Source organism: Dreissena polymorpha, chromosome 6, assembly GCF_020536995.1.
Source record: "Dreissena polymorpha isolate Duluth1 chromosome 6, UMN_Dpol_1.0, whole genome shotgun sequence".
NCBI classification, from domain to species: domain Eukaryota; kingdom Metazoa; phylum Mollusca; class Bivalvia; order Myida; family Dreissenidae; genus Dreissena; species Dreissena polymorpha.
In genome coordinates, this window is record NC_068360.1 from 91,035,166 (window position 1) to 91,037,160 (window position 1,995).

The following is a 1,995-nucleotide window of genomic DNA, read 5'->3' on the forward strand; positions in this document are numbered from 1 at the left end:
AAATGTTCCATTAACTGTGCATATAGTGCAATTCTTGTCCGGGCTATTTCTCAGCAACTAATGACCGCAATTCAATGAAACTTTATGGGAAGCTTCACTACTAAGAGGACATGTGCATATTATTAGCCGGTTTCCGTCGGATGATTTTTCACAGACTTATGGTCCTTTGAAATTTTCCATTAACTGTACAAATAGAGCAATTCTTGTCCGGGCAATTTCTCAGCAACTAATGACGGGAATTCTATGAAACGTTATGGGAAGCTTCACTACCAAAAGGAGATGTGCATATTATCAGCCGGTTGTCGTCGGATGATTTTTCACAAAGTGATTGACCTTTGAAATTTTCCATTGTACATATAGTGCAATTCTTGTCCGAGCTATTTCTCAACAACTTATTACAGGAATTCAATGAAACTCATGGGAAGCTTCACTACCAACAGGAGATGTGCATAGTATCAGCCGGTTATGGTCGGATGATTTTCACAGAGTTATGGACCTTTTAAATTTTCTATAAACAGTACATATAGTGCAATCTTGTCCGGGCTATTTCTTCCCAACTACTGACTGGAATTCAATGAAGCTTTATGGGAAGCTTAACAACCTTTAGGAGATGCGCATGTTATTTGTGGGGTCTGGTTAGATGATTTATTTAGAGAGTTATGGCCCTTTGAAATTTTGAAGTTGCTAGACCATCCATCGTATTATTTTGTCCAAAGTTTACCCCTCAAGACGTTTCCTTTTATCTGAATATATAGTGCAACTATTGTGACAAAAAAACTTTGGGGAGCATTACCCGTCTCCGACGGTTTCATGTTTAATCGAGGTCTTAAGTTAATAACATCCTGTTTTGTATTCGCAAACAATGTTAATAAGTCGTATTTTTCTTCGTGGTGTGGGTATAACGTTCTGTCTTGTATGTGTCTCTTTAACGCATTTGTCATCGAATAAGAATGCTCGCTTTTTACATTTTCTGTACTTTCAGACGTTTCATTCGTTTTTCACAGGTTTTGAATGCGATTTTCATATTTTAGTAAGAAATCGTATTTTGTTCTTGGAATAAGAACTAATTCTTGAGCCATTTTTTGATATGGTTTGATAAGTATAAGAACTTGTTTGAAATATGTACATGTATTAACAGTTCTTTCCTCCCTTTCGTTTTGCAACCAATCGTCGTTTATCATTTTTATAACGCTTCAACTTTTTTTTTACCACTCTCCGATATGATTAAATTCCCATTTAAAGCGTTGTACATTATTTCAATAAGAGCTCTCATTTGTTGTTTTTTTTGTAATTGTTTTCAACAACAATTGCTGTTGTTTTTCGTTAGTAGTTAGTAGAAAATTTAAAAACTTAGCTTCCTCTTTTAGGTTTTCACTCATTATTGTCATTGATAGGTCGATATAATTCAATGTCTGATTAGAAATTATTTTAGTTCGCAGCTTATATAACGAGTCGGAATGTGGACTTATGTCAACAAGCAAATAACAATACTTTTAAAATGTTGCTTTTTTATAAGCATCTATAAAATATTTCGTTTCACCTGGACACATTTGTTTGGCTTATGTTTGTATTTGAAGTTGATCTCTTTGATTTATAAACAGCACAAAATAATGACTATTCAAACTAATCGTTCGAAAGTATTTTCCCCCCGAAAAAAAAAACGTTTTGTACTAAAAACAAAACAAAAAAATCTTATGATGGCTATATACGGTAAATAAATTAACAATGTCGATACCTTTTGAGCTTAATCATCTAAAATTAAAACTTTTAATCCTGTTTCAAGAGATCAAGTATCCATATTTTCCTGTATTGGTAGTCCTTTAAAAAATTCAATTTGATTAACACTGTCTTTCTTGTTATTAAATAACGATTGATCTGTTGAATAGCAGTACATTTATCATTTGAAACATTACATCATATTTGACAAAAGATTAAACACAAAAGTAGATTTCCCGTTAGAACTAGGTCCTGCTATAAAGCACGTAGCTGGACTTT